At 38.7% G+C, this 18,621-nt stretch overlaps 1 protein-coding gene across 2 annotated transcripts in view; it reads right to left on the bottom strand.

Moving 5' to 3' along the window:
- Positions 1-18,621, bottom strand: part of tln2b (talin 2b) — a 128,226-nt gene that overhangs the window by 92,635 nt on the left and 16,970 nt on the right. The window contains exon 2 of one of the 2 annotated variants that reach the window (XM_053685627.1): positions 11,212-11,380. The exons of the other annotated variant lie outside the window; for it this stretch is intronic. The gene's annotated coding sequence lies outside the window, so the exon portion shown is untranslated. The remainder of the gene's footprint in view (positions 1-11,211; positions 11,381-18,621) is intronic. 2 annotated transcript variants of the gene reach the window in all.

The following is an 18,621-nucleotide window of genomic DNA, read 5'->3' as shown; positions in this document are numbered from 1 at the left end:
GAAAGCATGGTGAAAGGTTAAGGGAGAAATTGGCAAGAGGTTACAGAGGGGAAGAGAGATATGGCAAGCAGTCCGGAAGGAGCTGGAGAGTGGGAAGCAAAGGGTTGGGAAGGGGACAAAAAGATGGGAAATGGGTTTTTATATTTTATTTATATATATATATATATATATATATATATATATATATATATATATATATATATATATATATATATATATATATATATATATATATATATATATAAATAATGTATATATATATGTTTTGTTTTTTTTGTTTTTTTTTACAAGGGGAGGTGTACAAATGAACCCCAGGTAATAAGATATAGATTTGTAAACATTCCCTTTCATTCTGTGGGAAAATCTTTTCAGTAGACAATCCAGCAAATGCTCTTTTGTATTGACTCTCATCCAAACCAAGTATTGGCCGAGTTTAAAAGGCTGAACACTAAGGATGCTCAAAAGGGCATGTCAGAGGAACAGGATTTCTGTAGGCTTTAAGTAAGCCATTGTCTTCCTAGCACAAGTACAGTCAACATTCATTATTACGGGGATGTAACCTACTAATTAGCAAGCTTGAGCTTGGACACCAGCCTTACAACAAGCAGTTATAATGAAGGTCAAAGTAATTAGTTTGCAATTGAACATCCAGGATAAGAATACAGAAGCTACACATGACACACAGTACTGTTTAACCTCTGTAAATTGCTCCACCCCAATATACAAAGAAATTTAATAAAAACAAAACATTCATATTTGTGCAGTGTTTCTGCTATACAAATATTGTTTATGCTAGATTGGCTTTTAAAAACATGATGCATCCTTGTATAGCAATCTAATGCAATGGCAAAGAGATGCTACAGTCAATTATTTTTCTACAACACAGATCAGCCCAAACAAATTAATACTAATTTGGTTATATTTTTGGTTCCGAGTTAAAAAAGGGTTTAATGCAGTGTGACATTACTCTCAGCCATAGCCTTATAATGAAATATTGCAGTTCTAGTATGTCTAAAACCCAAATCAGCCCAAATAGTCCATTTGATTATTAATTCAAGTATTACCCTTCTTTTTAGGAAGGGAGCCTTCACAGAGGTTTATACTTTTTTTTCTGGTATCATGACAACACATATGCTCTCATCCCTGCCATTTACTGTATACCAAGCCCATGTTACAGATATCTTTTACATCAATTTACAGATATCTTTATATTAGCTATCTTCAGATATCAGTAATTGACAGACATACTGTATCTGGAAAATGTAGATCATTTGAATAGTACTGAAAGATTTGGGGGAGTCTTTGGGGAGAGACTGGGAGCTGGGGAATGGGAAAAGGTCCAGAATGGTTGGGGAACAATTAGGAAGGAAGGCTGATCTAGATATTGATTGAAAGGGCTAAAACTTTATTTTAGTCCTTTTATATTTTATTTATTTTACTACCCATTGGTAACTCACAGGGAGTTATGGTATGTTATGTCCTAACTCCTAGTATGAAACCACCAGGGCCTCGTTGTATAGGCATGGGCAAAAAAACCACCACACACACACACACACACACACACACACACACACAGAACCATTTGTACCATTAGTGTCCTAATTGTTTTTTTAAGTCACAAGTATAGAAGCTGCACAGGCTTTGACCAGCGCGCTCTTTCAAGACTAAAGAACACAAAACTTGCAGTTCTGTCATTTGTTCTTTGTGCAATCTATACTGTGTGTGCTTCATGTATTTCTTCTTCTACCACCAAAGGCATCTTTTGTTTTTGAAAGTAATCCACCTTGTTCGTGTAAATTATTACAGCCTTTTATTGTATTTCACGTTGAACTTACACTGCTCCAATGGACTCTAGGAAGTGTTTCACAAATGTGCAGTGACCCAACACGGTCAACGATAGGCAGTTTGAATCTATAGTCTGGTTGAGGAAGAAATCAAGCCCAGTCTTTACTTTACATGTATGGTTAGAGGGATGAAGAGGCTCCACATCTGCATGTACCCCAGCAAGAGACTTCACATGAGGTGATACCAAATCATTTGCAAAGCTGGAGGACAAGAGCCTGAAGTCCAGTTGTTCCCCTAACCAGATTAGTGTAATGAGCTTAGAGGCCCAATACTGAGCTCAAAACACAGACCACTCATGCAGTTGCTTCCATTCTACACTCGCCAGCACGGCACTAGAATCAGCTTTGTCCGTATTAAATAATCGTATCAGGCATGCAGAAGGGCTCCTAGAACTCTGATGACAAATGTTCTTTAACCATCCAATTAAAGAGAAGTTTAGTCATCAGATGCTAAGAATGCACAAAACTACAGCAACACTAAGGCAGCTATGATGCCACACAACTCGACCAACCACAAAACTCCAAACTGTCACAGCTAGACTGGACAGGGAAACTGCACATGTGGGACCTAATTGGTAACAGGTGAGACTACAGCAGTGTCACTATGAAGGACATGAAGGAATGCCATGGTGAAGAGTGAGGATCATTTACATAAACAGCCTGGGAGCATTTACAAGTTTTCGAGGCACCGAGCTTAAAAGCGTAGATACACAGCAGACAAGCAACACGCAGCTCCACAGGATGCTGTAAATTACAGCATGGCTTTCTGCTGAGGTATGAAATGTTATACAAAAGAAATCTTGTGTGATTAAAGATTCAACCAAAAAAAAAATGGTAGCCACTGCCAAATGCTCAGCAAGCGCATATACTGACTCCTGGTAACACAACATAGTTTTCTGACAGAATAGTAAACAATACTATCGAACCATCCAAAATGAAATGATACACACACAAATTAAATGGTACATCAGTCAATTTAATCCATCAACTAAATTAAGCACAAGCATCAAAGTGATGGACCAGCGGAATAGGACTGTATCGATTTCTTTTCACGGAATCAGACAGCATTTCTTTGAAGTAAATTTCCATGTGAATACAGCTGTGAATACGCATGATCATATGTTCTTAATTAAAGAATAGATTCACAACATACATAGTATCACCTTCATCTACACTGGTTCATATAACAAGCAGCATTCAAATGTAACTTTTGCCTCACATTGCTAGAAATGGTCTCCTAATGTATGTGAAACTGAAGTGCACACATATTGGCAAAGTCCTTATGGTTAAGTCGGCCGCTATCTTGGCAACGCTCCTAGGTGGTTATTTCCAGTCAGACAAGATCAGGTTTCTATCTACTTGAATAGAGTGACCTATAAACCCAAAACAGATCACAAGGCGATATGAAATCACTGCTACAATTCGACCAAACTATATGGCATAAATAATTTATAATATTTTGCTTCAAAATATATCTCTCTTAAAAGTGGCAAAGACATAACAACACCTTTTTATGGCTGTTTCTATGGCAACCGTGATCATCATACCAGAAAGCAGGCCGAGTCGCAAGTTACTACCTCCCTATATACATGCATTACATAGGGAAAAACATAATACCATAATGAATCCTAAATTCCCATCAGCCATGTTTATAGTTATTATGCTTCGTGTGGCTCAGTAACTAGTTTTTAATAGTTTATTTCCTTTCACAAATAATTTTTAAACTGACGCTAAAGATACTTTAGAGAATGTATTAGTGTGCTACCATTATATAGACTATGGTATGATGTTTTGGTTCCTGCTTTCAGCATTGACAGAAATCTAAAGGATAATGTCTCTGGTATTAGGGCTTTTGTGTTAAATAAATAAATAAATAAATAAATAAATAAATAAAAACAAATAAATAAATAAATTGTGTGTGTGCGTTTTTATATTAGGCTACTGATAAGTAATCTAAAGTTGATTCAACATCAGATGGCCTCCTTCGCTTGCATCAACACCACTTTGGACCGCATGCTGAGAGTTACATTTACTTTTACGGCCTTTGGCAGACACCCTTATCCAGAGTGACTTACAGAAGTGTTCTGAAGTCTCCATCAATAAATACATCCTGATACTGGTTCACTAAATCGGGGACTAAGAATACCATCAGTCTTAAAACTCTGTTGGGAGGTAATATTAATACAAAAAACACACAGACAACAATTGTTTTTTTTTAGTTTTTTTTTAATAAACCTTGGTTCCCAGTAACAGCTACCAAATGCAAATTCAATGGTTGGAATCAACTCCAGACCTCTTATCTCCTTAATTTGATAAATCTCCTTAAACTAAACTGACCAAAATGACATTGGGGGGCGGGGGGGGGGGGGGGGGGGGGGGGGGGGACAAAAAAAAAAAAAAAAAAAAAAAAACACCATTCAGATGGTGCATTTTTACCTTTCAGCAGTCCAGTCGGGGTGAGACAACTGCTGCATATCTGAAGCCCTTTAATATTCAGTGTTCGTCTTCAGGATGCAAATCTGTCAAGTAAAACTGCACATGCTGCAGAGTATGGAATAATGCTGACCATTGTTTTGCATAGATGGATAAAATTAAATGAGAGTCATACTAGAAAAACCAAGCTTGCCTATGATTCACGCTCTTCCTTATAGACTGCGCTGGTTGTCAAACAGAACCTAAAGTAAATCTGTGTCTCATCCTTCTGCATGTGTGTTCTGGACAAGTTTTCATCTTATATTCCATACCAGATACAGCTCGACTAGTGCCCTGTAGTATCCGAAAGATGTGAACAAGAGAGGGTGCTGTTGACAGAGCGGCGCTGCCCGAAACATTTGGGGAGCATGCTTTTTAAAAACACACTTCCAGAAATGTCTATGCGCTGATCCCAACTCTTCCTGTACGGATTTTAAACATCTGTGCACTTTACAAGATGAATCAATAAAAGGGAGGAATGATTTAAATTTTTTGCTACAGCCTTGGGACTTCCATTTTGTAGCCTATCCATTCCAGTGGGTTTGACATGAAATCGAGAGAGACAGAGAGAGAGCCCACAGGAGGACATTTCTTCATGCCTCATAGAAAGACAGCTGAGCTCACTCGATTACAAATTATGACAACATTCGTTATGGATAATCTGAATCTTAAATGATAAAACGCTCAACTCACTTGTATGGACATGTATGTACAGCACAGCAGATCATAGGAAATTCTTCAGATGTGCTCCAGCATTTAGGAAACCACTTTCCCCGGATTCCTTTTCTACATGATGCAGATCATGAAGGAGGCATTGTACTCCAACACATTCCTCCAAACATCCCATAAAAAGAAATCAGTCAAACTCAAGCACCAATCAAATGCAATACAGACACCCAGATCCCATAGAATCAGCCCAAACACTTAAAATTCAAGGCCACGCAAATTAAAGCTGCACTTTGTCAGGGTCAGCATTGGTGACACCGGGCTTCAGCTAGCGGCTTTTCTGTGACATTGGGTCCAGAGAGTATTGAAGGAATCTTTCTGTGCTGTGGAATACGTCCCTTGTTTGGAATTGATCTTGAAGGATGCCGGGTCTCAGCCCTGGAGGAATGAAGGCACTATTCAGGGATGTGATAAATGAGAGGAATGAGCAGTGTCAGAGAAGACAAGTGTGAACGGCAAGGAGGGAGACGGATGACTGGGTTATACCATTCTGACTCCTACAACTCACTGCAGTTGCACATATAGATCTACATGTTTCCAATGTGTGACCTTGGTGTTATAAGGTTCAATCCAGGTTAAGAATGAATGAGGAATACTAAGGGTCACAAATTGTCACTGATATAAATATTACATTTACATTTATTCATTTAGCAGACGCTTTTATCCAAAGCGACATACAAATGAGAAAAATACAAGCAAAGCGATATATCAAGCAGAGAACAATACAAGTAGTGCTACCATACAAGATCCATTAATTGAGTTCCAGAAGAAGCAAAGTGCACAGAGTAGAAGTGTAAGTGCATTTTTTTATTATTATTATTTAAAAAAAAAAAATTTATGATGAGTTGGTTAGGTGTTCACGGAAGAGGTGGGTCTTTAGTTGTTTTTTGAAGATGGTGAGAGATTCTGCGGTCCGGAAATATTAAATTAAGATTGTGTGAGAGAATATCATATATAGCCTTAATGTATATGCTATATAACTCGTTTATACAGATATTTTTAAAGAATCTTATCCACTTTACGTGACCAGTATATCACCACAAGGGTTAACAGAACAGTGTTGTAATCTGTGTCGAACAACAGAGGGTTCACAGGACTGTATTATTATAGGATACAATAATTTATGTTTTCATTTTAGAATCAGTTTTACTCGAGTCTTCTTAAAAACCCATGGCTACTGATGTATGATAGCAGAGACTGCACATTTTATTGGATCATTTTTAGCGAAGTAATATCACAGCCTATAACTAACAACATATTTATAGCATCATATATTCTTAGCCAATGAGAAAGCAGGAAACTGATTCCATATACTTACGCATGCAGTTACAGTTCACATACAGTTCAAAATGGATAAAACTGCCACTGGATACAGATTTAACAAACATGTTTAAGCTGGTGAGGGAACACACAGACAATATGTGCAATTGTGCATAAACAAACATTAATTATAACTCATGGATCTCAGGACTGACAGATGAGTGCCTGGCAGAGAAGTTTCACACAAGCTTCTTAAAAACCCCATACCTTGTTGATGAGAGTATTCAGAGGAGAATGGCCAGAATGGTTTGAGCTGGTAGGAAGGCTTCAATAACTCCAATAACATTCTCGATAACCACAATAAGCAGAAAAGCACATCAGAATGCACAACATGCCCAGGTGAGCCTGTGCCCACTGTAGTTACTGACAAGAGAGGAACCTGATGTGGTCTTCTGACTTTGTAGCCAGTCCACCTCAGTGTTCTGAGATGATTTTAAGCTGCCTCACCACTGGCTGATTGTAGAACTACATTAATAAGCAGTGTTAAAGGTGTTCCTATTAAAGTGGCCAGTGAGTACAACTGTAGTAGCCTGGAAAACCCCTTCACATGGTGAAATGTTCACATTTTATACTTGCAGAAATCTCAAACTGTAAAGTTCTAGCACTAAAGTCTGCTTACTCCCAAAAGTGAAACGGGTGGAAACTGCATTTAAAGAATCCATTCCAACTTCACTAAGGCATGTAGCTTCCATGTATAGGGCATGCATTTTTTGCCTTCTTTGGCGGTTTGCCAGAATTCAATGCCAGCGACATCTTTCCGACAGCTTTCCCAGACTATTACAGACATGCCACTGACTCTGGCACCAAGTGGACCTGATGCAAATGCAGAGGTTATAATAATGAGTTTTGTTGCTTGTACAGCAGGGCATAAGCTGTGGTCTGCCTGCTGCTTCTGTTAATCTGATATTACTCAGGTGGCGTACATTTGCATCCACCCTGGAGGGAGGAGTGATGGCACTTTGCAGTTTCTGCCAGCTGGACCAAGGGTTTCGAGTTTCACCATCAGTAGTTCACTGAAAACACATGGCTGTCCCAAAGCTCCAGTATCCTCCTGCTAAGTTTGTTCACTACTCCCACTACCATTAAATTGCCAATTTATATATTATTTATAATTTTTTTTTAGGGGGAATTGGGTCCGATTTCCTGATTCTCTCCACCCAGTCAGCTTGTGTCATATGTTAATTGTGTTTGCAAGGCCTTGTGTGTGTCGTGAAGCCAGCTTAGAAGGGGAAAATAGAAGTAGTTCAAAAGTACTTCAAGAACCAAATTTGATGCTACTACAAGTAGTCCCTTAGCTACTTAGCCTCATTTAATGTCCCTCTCTCCTAGCAAAGGTAACCTAATTGTCTAGTCAACTGTGGATGCTACTCTGAACACATTGTCCAACAAATGAGGTCTTTGGGCTAAAAGTCAGGCAGGACGAGTAGAAAACTTCTCTATAAACTGGTGTTTCACATTTCACCACTGAAAAAGTGAAAAAACTGGTTGGAGCCACAAAACTCATGAACACTGACTCTGCTGTGGAGAGGCTGTAATTAGCTAAGTGGCTGCTTGGTCTTCAGCTACAGTACGAATACATGCCATGCATCTCCCATTCACCTTATTAAAGAACCGAGTAGGTCTTGTCTCATTACGGTAAGAGGGTATGCACCAAGGTCTGGTCATTAACTTCCTCAAAACATACACAAAGACCATCCACTAACTACTACTTTATAAAACAGACCAGAATTACAGCAATGCCACACAGTGCTGAGATTATAATAAAACCAATTAGCAGTAACAGAGGGGGGGAAAAAAAAAAAACTAAAAACCCCTTACTGAACTACTAATACTGTCAGTTTTATCCATAACAAATGCTGTGCTCTAAAGCATACATGGTGAAGCTTCATAAGCTGTGACTCTTCAAGTGTGTTGCTTCAGGAATAGGAAATTTAAGAGCATGCTTTACATGTATTCATATTACACCACCAGAAGTTAGGCCTGCCCCAGACTGTGTGACTGTAGGAATCAAGACACGTCACCTCAGGGAAAAACACAACAGAAACCAGGACTCTGAACTCCAGAGGGATAGGAGATAAGAAGAAAACAGAACTCAATCCTCCTCTTGGACAAATACAGATTGGGATTCAGCCACAGAGGGGAGAAAAAAGGCTGTGGCAAACTCTCACATTTCCACAGGGCTCCAACAGTGTGAGCATTTCACTCACATTTGCAAGTGAAAATTACTGTGTGCAAATGTATAAGTTACTTAAGAGAACCCACAGATATAGGAAAACACTACATGCCACATTAACCACTCTTGCTAGCTACTGTGATTTGTCAGAGCGGCTTCAACTGGAGCCAGAATCGAATATCAGCCAGTGAAAACATGCAGACCTCAAAAAAAATATAAAATACAAATTCACTTGATGTACAACGGACGTTCCCAAAAATACATCATAAATGAAAGTGATGTTAATACACATATTCTGAGTGAGCCTAACTGCTGAAAACTGCCAAGCAAAGCAGCTAAATGTTAGCTAAATGTAAATTCTCCTCAGCCAAGATAAGACCGGTCAGGTGAGGATTTTTTACTGCCATTTCCTACACACGTAAATGGAAATCTCCAACCTAAGATTTTAGAGTTATTTGGAAATATTTGAGATGTATTTAGTGATTATGGTGCCAAGTTATTTCCAGAAGTTAGCGGTTGTATGTTGCTAACATCACATGACGACCTCCTAAAAACAAAAAGCACATGAGGATTTTTTTTTTTTTAGCCATTTTCAGCAACTTTCAATATCATATTAAGAATGAAAAATGATTCAACTTAAAAATAATAATAATTTAAAAAATCAACAAATTTCATTCACAAAATACATCTTGGACACAACTGAAGCTCACGTTTCATTATACAAAATAAATGCAAGTCGTTCAGGGTGGAGGTTTCCTTTAGATTTAACCATAGACAAAGTAAAGTGTAAATGGTGATTCTGTGGCTAAAATTGAGGTCTAGCCTGTGTCTGGAAAATATCTGGTTCACATTTTAATTCACAAATACAGTGACCTTTAGCTCACCTGTCAGATGAGTCTCCCGCTATGATATATAACAGCATGAGGATAATGATAGGACGGCCTAAAAAGAGTCATTTTAAAATTCTATGAGAATTCTACCACCCTTATATCAGCCCTTGGCATTTCACATAACTATTATTCACACAAGATGAAATGCACACAAGTAACCCAGCAGCAGGCTTAATGAATGTCGCCACAGAGGATGATTTATTTATGCTTTCGCTTTATCACTGGGTCAGGCATAAAAGCTACACAAGGTAAAAAAGGAAATGCAATGAATATTCAAAAGACATTCAAACATTCAGCTTGCTTGGTGTTTCAGCAGCACTGTCATGCCTCATATTAGAGAGGAACCAGCCAGAAGGAAGACCAACACATTAACCGCTTAAACAAGAATGAGTTCCATATGAAACCATAAGATTAGCACATACACTTGTAAGACAGGACACACCCACTCACTCCCAGTGGACATCGGTTTCTGTAATCTCTCCTCCTAGACATGACAGAGCCATGTAGCCTGCTCCAAGAATGCAGAGGGCAATTCCCAGAGACAGGAAATAAAATCAATTCCCCTCCTCTCTCCCTCCTCCATGTCTGTATAGTCTTCGTTAGAATGAGTGCAGCTGTAGCTGTGAATCTGATTTATGCACGGGCCGACACAGATCTGCTTAGTTTTATAAGCAATGGCAAAACTGCTTTAAGAAAACCTCAGATAATTTTCTAGCATTGTTTATCTAAACCAAGAGGGTTACTACCATCCCTGTTAAAAACACCACATTTGCTGAAAAGTATGTCATCATGAAGTTATTTACTTTCCCGTAGTCCACAGGGGGCTAGGATTCAATCCAACTGGGGATAACTGTATTTAAAGCCATTGGCAGTGTAGTACATCACATAAACCATGTAACAGAAAACAGATTTCAAGAGGGCTATTAAATAAACAATGGGCCCCATTTATCAAACTGGATATGAAAGAATTTAGTCGGAACTCTAGAAGCATTTACATAATTCGTATAGAAAAAATTTGTATCATCTCCATTGTACGTATAATGAGGACCTCCACAATGCGGACCTCCACTGATGGGCGAACTGACTGGCTGGAGTTACTGCAATTTTACATACAGGTTACATTGACTCTAAATAGCTTATTTATTTCAACTGCACACACAAATTAAACATTTTGGGGATCTCATTAATATTAATGACTTTCAATCCAAAACCAAACCAAATAAGACTACTCAAAAGAGGACAAAATAAACTGAAATAGATTTAGTCTATTTCATTTAGCCTGTGGTAGCAGACATGCAGTGATAGCTGAGCAACATTACTAAAAGATTTTGTGCACTTCATCTTTAGGAGGTGCTCTTTCCCCGATTTAGTTGTTGTGTCATTGTCAGTTCTCCATAAACTTAAATCTACTGGGAATTTTTAATATTGTTTGGGCTACAAAAAACGCACAAATTTAATGGATCAATAAAGATTATTGAAAGAGGCCCATTAATAGGCACATTTACCAATAACTGATCCAACTATTGATGAGCAACAGGATCATGAACAGAAGGGCCTGCACATGCAGTAGCGGCGATGGCAGGCATTCAGATTGGGGGTTACGTATTCTTAATCCACGAATTCATGACAGCATCTTTCAAGTATCTTAAAACATGAGCAATTCACCAGCAAAATGATGACGTTATATAACTGTGGTTGAAACGTCAGTTGAAAGCTATGGTATACTCGGTTCTAAATTCCCCTTCAGGTTTTGGCTGACGAATCTTTCATTAGCAGATGGTAGAACCTTTTAGTGTAGCACATCTGTGAAACAGCTGCTCCCAGTCATTTTTAAGGGTCACTGGGTGAAGATGGATCCTTCTGGAAAAATGCCATTTAACCCAGGCCATGAAGATTCCCTTGAAAATGAAACCCCTCGACCACACTGGAGGCACTCTTGGTTAGAAGCCCCCATTCTGGAAAAAAAAAAGACATTCAGAATGATTAGTGATTCCCTCCTGTAGGGGGTCAGGGAGATGTGTGCATGTGTAGGAGGGGCCTTTGTAATTCAATTAGTCCCAGTGCTCAGCTCACAAGCATAGAGGCATGAAAGACTCATATGTCCATCCACTGACGGCCAAGTACGCTATGCACCAATGTTTCACAACAGCTTTCTGTTTATCACACACTCTTCCACTAAAATGTCTCCATAGCTGTGACAGTCCAACAGCTCTGGCTCAGACATGCTAACAAAATACTGCCAGGAGTTTGTCAGATAACAGAGCTTGAAGCTCAGCACTAACATAAGAACACAAAGAGCTACAATCCCTGATAACGCTCAGCTTCAGAAGCCCTTGTAAAGTGGATCTTGTTGCTCCAAGGCACCCCTCCCTAGGTTGTGCTGTGTTAATCCACTGCAGTGCTCCCTCGGAGGGACCTCGGAATAATTTATTGCAGCTGCATTTTCTCCCAGCGAACACAGAAATCAAACAGTAGCCTGAACACTTTTCATGTTTCCCTGGGTGTAGCTTGTTCTACCAGCAGATGACCAATGTTCATATCAATAATCCTGTCCAGAAGAGGGATCTGTAAGAGGAAGAGGGGCTCGACTGGAATGATCGCAATGTCGTGTGAAGTTAGTGATGCATCTGAACAACACAGACTGAGCTGAACCCATGATCGGTCACTGGCAATTTGATCCTGCACATGCCAACGGTTCAGCCAGAACAATATTGCAATATTAATGATGCTCTAGGCACAGGTTATATCAGCAGCTTTCTGGAGTCTCTGAACAATATCCGACAGGCCAGCAACTCAATTCCAATAACAAACAGACAGACAAGTGTTCAGATGAAACACTTGCAGATCTCCGAGATCCCAGCCAGGTAGATTCATGTGAAGTTGGCAGGAGAGGCATTCTTGCAGAAGACTTCTCAGACTAAAATGTCCCCTCGTCCAGGCTTCTCAGTGCCTGGTGCCCCTATGGCAGGTCAGTGAGGACAACGGCCTCTGCTATGGAGTGAAAGGTCAGGGTAGAGCCTCTGAGGGGGATTACAGGTCTGCACACTGAGCCTTCCTCTGGGGAAACTCAACCCTGCTATGTTGGGGTCCATCACAGCTGGCCCGAAACGCCAACAGCAGATGGTGGAGATGGTTAGGAGTTAGCACGGTATCATTTTAAACTTGTGCACAGAATTTTCATTTGGTGCAAAGCGACCAAGGGAAGCTCAAAAGACAGTGTTGCATCCATTTTGAGTGTGTGCGTGAGTAAAAGCATATCTGCTCCGAGCTGTGGCATTAAAAAAACCCAAAAAAACCTGTATCGTTCCCTACAGCATTGTTTTAACAAAATAAATATTTTGATTGCTTTAACTGAAGCTCTAAAAACATCTGTCAGCAGCAATTTGTGATTCATCAGAATATAAACTGTACGTCAGACTGTTTTGTCTTGTGCAAGTTAACAATAGTGTACAAAACTGCTCGTCACTCTTCAGTGAAGTGAGGTTTCTTCCTCATAGAGTTTTTTTCTTGCCAATCTCCCCCTTGGCTCACTCTTTAAGGATCTAAATCTACATCAGGATTTCTGTAAAGCCTCTTTGTGATGATGTGTACTGTTAACAGATCTGTAACAAAACCCAAACTGAACTTAATTGAACGCACATTCAAGACTTACTCGGACAGAAGAGCACCATGTGATCTAACATTATCATGTGCAAATGCAATTATCATCCTTTCAACACCATCAGTGATATAATAATACAACAATATTTGCATTCATACATCCATATTTTCCCCTTTATCACATCAATTATATTTTAAATAGGACGTGTGAGTTCTGTTATATTACAGTCTTTACTGCAGCTCAAAAGGGAGCTGATCATTTGGGCAACTGCTACTGGATGCTGTGGTTTAACATTTAAATAGGATATCAAAGAATAAGTTGTTTCATTTCAATGATTATATAAGGGAAGGGAAAAAATATATATATGACAGGGTTCCCTTTGGGACTTGACATCATTCAAGCTATGTAAAGAGCATGAAACTTTTGTGCTACGTACACAAGATCAAAAACTCAAGCCCTTACTAAACTTTACATTTTTACGATTTCAGATTGAAAGTTTAAAGCTGCTCAAAAATATTTTTGTACCAAACATTTGTACTGATATTGAGGCCTCATATTGCAGCTATGAAACAGACAATAAGAACTGAACACTATTGTTATAAATTATGACTATTATTATTATTATTATTATTATTATTATTATTATTATTATTAATAATAATAATAATAATAATAATAATAATAATAATACTACTACTACTACAACAGTCATTTCAAATGAACTCTTCAGTCTGGTTTTACAGAAAATCTCATTCTTCTACGAGATGTAATATAAATCTCTTGTTCTGGCATGTGTCAGGAAACTGAAAAACGCTGTAAATGTAACTAGAGCTTTGTACATGCTCTGAGATCTATAGAGAGTAAACATGCTAAATGGCTAGCAACTGCTTGTGGTTCAGCATGTAACGGACTGCATCAAATAGTCATCATCTTCAATGCATGCAACATGCTAGGAACAAGCTTTCTATAAAATGTTGATGTTGGTGAATCAGCTCAGACGTCTGGTTACTACTCAAGTAGACTGCCTGAAAAAGATGAAACAACTGTCCTTAGAGGAGTTTGGGGGGGGGGGGGGGGGGGGGGGGGGGGGATCAGCTTAACAATTGAAAATGGTGTGGTTTTTTTGCCTACTGCAAACATAAAGAGAGGAACTGCAGTCCAGATAGGTCCAAAATAGACTACACTGATGGATAAAAAGGATGAAATCATACACAGCTTATTGCTTGCTGGAAACCAAAAGTGACCTATTATTAGTCCATTTCATTTGCTCGATCAACATGCGGCCATGCCGGCCTCTGGATTTCTTAGATTCTTGCAATTAATGTCAGGCAGACGTTTCCAAGACTGTACTGTTGACGTGGGCCTGAGAGTCAGTGATGCACAGCGCTGTCACTGTTTCATCTCCAGCACATTCAGTCTTTGAATAAGTGGTATTGTGAACTGCCAGTCGTGGCAACACAGGCATTCAATTTTGGCTTGCATGGGAAGACATTGCTACACTGACACCACCAATTTCCATCCGCCCTGGGCTTTTCAACTTCTGAACTCAATACGCTGTCGCTTCCGAGTCTCTCTTTGTCAATACACTGTAATTCTGCATCTGTATCTTCCAGTTTTAACTGATCTACCTTTTTTTTTTTTTTTTTTTTTTTTTTTTTTAAAAACAATAATCAGGGATATTTTAGAAATAACTGACCTTTTCAACATCCTCATACTTCCATTTTTCACAATAACTATGCTAAATAAAAACATAACCTGTAAATTAAAGAGTAAGCTACATCCCACTTTAGCTAGTTGGACTGGCTCCAGCTAGAGAACGCACGCACACACACGATACTAATTTATACAGGTTAGAAAATATCACCACAATACTTGATCTTTCTACAATACATAGTGTAATATGTATCATGATGTACAGGTTTGCCAACAAACTGCCTGCAAATTAGTAGTGTTAAATAATTATTTAGTAAATATTCAGTGCAAAATTTCTTTACTTCTTAAAGGCACTAGTTTTAAATAGATATCTTACAGATACAGATACCCACAATATATCAGAAATGTTTATCAAGTGATAGAAATTACACCCGAGCAAATTAGTAAGCATCAGTAAGAAAACAAATGATGCAGAAGACCAGAGTGACCACCACCTAATAATTAGCACAGCTCCTCCACCCACATTCTTGTTTTCTGTCGGCTCACAACTTCACAGATTTTAAAATCTGAAAAGCCTGCTGTATCTCCATAGGAAGAGGTCAAAAATCTATATCGTAAATGCTATAGCTGCATTTGATTCCCTTCCTAAGAGGTAACGCGCAGGTTACCAAATTCTACATATAAAGTAGAAGAGGAAGGAAGAAAAAAAAACAAAACAAAATATGGACGTCTCCATGTTCGTCTTTTGTTAGCAACAACCTAGGCAACTAACTGTGATGAGTAATGTATATTTTCCTTCCTAAACAGTCAACTGTATAGTCAGTGTTATAGACCTAACAAGCAAATATGTCTGAATGTTGACTGATCGAAATCAAAACTTGTATTATTCAGCATAACTCATTTAAAGGTATTGGGTGCTAACTTTGTTAACTTCTGATGCAGTCTGGAGCCATTTTGATTTGACATTACTGCAAACGGGGAAGGAAATGGTATTTGAGAAGCCTACCTCAAGTTGACGAGTTAAAATTTCAAGTTGAGAGGGTGTTTTCGGTGGCTTTTACTGGTTGTAGGCAGGGAATTACAAGTTGCAACTTCACCTCGAAAGCAGCATTAGTCTAAACTGAAACTGAAAACCTTCTCAGGTCTATTGTGTTAAATAAAAAAACTGGCATAAATCAATGTATTTATAATTATTTTTGTGTAAATGTTTTCTGCGAGCTGTAAGGCTTTAAACACCTACAATGCTACACTTTACAAGGAGCTTTACAGAAGAAAAAAAATTCTAAAAAGGACTCCCTTTAGTTCACAGTGAGTAAATTCTGCAGACATTCTTGAAAAAACAAAACAATCATTCCCTCTGACTAATTATTTAAGGATACTTTTAATAGAGGCATCTCCCTTTGGAATAGCTACATGAATTCATCTTTTTTAAGCTGACGCATGGGCAGGGCTACTTGCTTTTTTGTGGGTTGCCCTGTGTTCTTATTCCATGTGTAGAAAAAGCTCAAAGGCTCAGACCACAAATATACTGCACACTAAAAAGCACTAAAAAGAGAGAGGTTCATCTATTCAGTGTAAGAGAGAGAGAGAGAGAGAGAGAGAGAGAGAGAGAGAGAGAGAGAGAGAGAGAGAGAGAGAGAGAATATGAGAGCAAGAGAGAAAGGAAAGTGATTTCTGTATGATGCTCCTAAAACTTTGTTGTTTCTTTTCTTCTGTGGCTGTGTTCCGTCCAAACTTGTGCGGTCTACGCTGTATTGTTACTTCCTTTTCAGTTCTCAAGTGGATTCAAAATCTGCTCACTTCCAGAACCGCTCCAATGCATCCTTCACCCTAAGGTTTTCATGGATTCAAATGTAAATAGGACAGGTTAAGAGAGAGAATCCAACCTTGGCCATCAAAATGCTCGAGGCTCGCTTGTGGGTATGGTACCTGTCTGACAAATGAATGCATGAGGCTTCAGCTAATCCCAACTGAACAGAGCTGACATTTGCAGACAAACACACCCATGACGATGAATAGCTTCTTCAAGGTAAAATGCAAAATGGGGCCTGAATTTATGCAGCTAGAATGGGAGTGCAGAACCTGCTGTCTGTCGTCACATGTTGAGCCTATGGGAAGCAAGACACGACATACAGGACAAAAGAGAGGACTCGGGTATAGAATGTCCCGTAATATGATATACGGCCATTGTCGATTATACAATTGCAGCTCAAAGGCGATTTAGTCATCACAGTTTTGTGCTAGGTCCTCTTGCTCCTAATAAATACTCCACTATCCTTTACTGTAGAGGAGCATAAACACACCCATGCTTAGGCACACGCATATGCAAGTACATACCACATGCTGCATAATTCAAAATCTTTGGAGTGCAGGATAAATAAGAGCAGTATCAGGTGAAAACCCTTTCCTCACAGCCTTTTGGAAGAATGCAAACAGACACATGGCTACATATAATGTTGCTAATTACTCAGGCCACAAGAATGAACATTTGGATGGGGGTGGGGGTCAGGGGGGTAACGTGAGAGCTCATGCAAAGAACAGTTCTGCACCGCTGACAGCGCACGCACACACACACACACACACACACACACGATGAAAGCTCAAATAAACTACTTGACCAAAATTAAATCAGTGAATGTTCTTGTGTTGCATTTGGCAATCTGTACAAATAGCACACAGCATTCTATAGATTACAACCATAAACAGTAATAATAAATAATCCCAGATTTTTACTTGATTACATTAACAATTTATCCATAGAGGCACATATCCCAGTCGTGTATAGTAGGGCTGCAACTAACGACTATTTGGCTGATAATTTTTTTGTCCAATTATATAAGACTGAAAGGAACCCAATACACACAGACACACACCAGAACATATATTATTCATTTAGGACTGTAGTTTAATACAGTGCTTTTTGTTTGCATCTATAAAAAGTTATACATAAATACTTATATTCACAATACAAACTAATATAGTATTTATGTATTATTTTCTAAAGATGCTAGCTACATTAAACTGTCTTGTATGTCTTTTGTTCATCTTCAGATTAATCATTGTATTGCAGTGGTCAGGTGATACTAGTCAGAGCTGTCAGAAAATTCCTAGGTTACAAGTTGGTTACAAGAAAATTCCTAGGTAAATTCCTAGGAGTTCTATAAGGATATGAGCACTTTTTACAAGTCGGAATCTCGTAATTACAACATGTTGTGAATGCAGTTTAACATTTAAAACATACAGTGCTGTGAAAAAGTATCTTCTGCTTGTCTCATATCTTCAACAAGAAATAAAACATAAAACAAAGGCAACCTGAGTAAATATTTATTTTTTATTTTTTTTATTGAAGCAAAAAATAAAATAAATAACTAAAGCTATTCATCACCCATCACCAATATGAAAAACTAATTGCCCCCTTAAATCTGGTTGTGCCACCTTTAGCAGCAATAACCAACCAAACACTTCTGATAACTGGAGATCTGAGTGAGTCTTTCACTCACTTCTAGGACTTACTTGTATGCTTTGGATCATTGTCTTGCTGCATAATCCAGTTGCACTTGAGTTTCAACTTACAGACTTACATCTTAAGATGGGCCATTCTCCATTAGGATTTTCTGGTAGAGAGCAGAATTCATGTCTCCCTCAATTATTGCAAGTTTCCCAGGCCCTGAAGCAGCAAAGCATCCCCACACCATCACACTTCCACCACCATGCTTGACCATAGGTATGATGTTCTTTTAGTGGAATTCTGTATTTGGTTTACACCAGATGTAACAGGACCCTGTCTTCCAAACAGTTCCACTTTCAACTCATCAAGCCACACAACATTCTCCCAAAAGATTTGAGGATCATCAAGGTGTGTTTTGGCAAAATTCAGACAAGGCTTAATGTTCTTCTGGGTTAGCAGTGATTTTCACCTTGCCACTCTTCCATGGATGCCAT

The sequence above is a fragment of the Ictalurus punctatus genome, chromosome 14 (genome assembly GCF_001660625.3).
Source record: "Ictalurus punctatus breed USDA103 chromosome 14, Coco_2.0, whole genome shotgun sequence".
NCBI lineage: Eukaryota > Metazoa > Chordata > Actinopteri > Siluriformes > Ictaluridae > Ictalurus > Ictalurus punctatus.
The sequence above is the reverse complement of the archived record's forward strand: the minus strand, read 5'-3'. Positions and strand labels throughout refer to the sequence as shown.